The 915-nt window shown below is 41.5% G+C and overlaps 1 non-coding gene across 1 annotated transcript; it reads left to right on the top strand.

Moving 5' to 3' along the window:
• Positions 1-559: 559 nt before the first annotated feature.
• LOC120267129 lies at positions 560-666 on the top strand. The gene has a single exon (XR_005538407.1). It is a non-coding gene; the product is annotated as a small nucleolar RNA R71 (small nucleolar RNA).
• The last annotated feature ends 249 nt before the right edge of the window (positions 667-915 follow it).

Here is a 915-nt window from a genome sequence, read left to right as displayed (position 1 = left end):
GTCATCTGGTTTTCCAAACCTGAAACTCGGTTCTCCATATTCGGGGCTTGTTATTGTTATTGGAAACCGTGGTGGTGCCATTATCTTCTGTTGCTCTTGATTACTCCATAAAAGATTTGGGTGGCTTCTCCAACCTGAATTGTAGGTGTTGCTATATAGATTGCCTTGGTTTCTCATTGCATTACCCACAAAGTCCACTTGTTCTACTGAGGATGTACCACCAATAGAAATAGCAAAATCAGATGGAGCATGTCCTTCCCCACACCCTATGCAACTAGTCACGCCCGCCACTCTAATAGAAGTTAGAGTGTCTAACTTCTTGCTCAAAGACTCCACTTGGGCCACCGATGAAGTAACTGCGTCAATCTCATGAAGTAAAGCTACCTTCTTTCTGTCTTTTGTGTTCTATTAATAACTTTTCATAGCCATTTCTTCAATGAGAAGCCGGGCTTCTTCCGGGGTCTTGCTCCATAAGGTACCTCCTGCTATAGCATCAAGTAACTATCTTGTGCTCAGATTTAACCAATTATAGAAAGTCTGAATGATCATCTACTCGGGAAACCTATGTTGAGGACATTTCCATAGGAGATCTTTGAACCTATCCAATGTCTCAAATAGAGACTCCAATTCTGTTTCCACAAAAGAGGATATTTCATTCCTAAGCTTTGTAAATTTTTTGAGAGGGAAATATCGGGCAAGAAAAGCTTCTACCATCTCCTCCCATGTAGTGATAGACGTTTTAGGTAATGAATGTAGCCATTGCTTCGCTCTCCCTTTCAAGGAAAACGGGATGGCCCTCAACTTGTTAGCATCATCCGTAACACCATTGATCTTGAGCATGCCGCACAATTCCAAGAAGTTTTCTATGTGATTGATTGATCCTCATCGGCCAAACCATTAAATTGTGCCAACTTT

This window comes from Dioscorea cayenensis, chromosome 1 (genome assembly GCF_009730915.1).
Source record: "Dioscorea cayenensis subsp. rotundata cultivar TDr96_F1 chromosome 1, TDr96_F1_v2_PseudoChromosome.rev07_lg8_w22 25.fasta, whole genome shotgun sequence".
NCBI lineage: Eukaryota > Viridiplantae > Streptophyta > Magnoliopsida > Dioscoreales > Dioscoreaceae > Dioscorea > Dioscorea cayenensis.
Note: the sequence above shows the minus strand (reverse complement) of the source record. Positions and strands in the feature narration are given on the sequence as shown.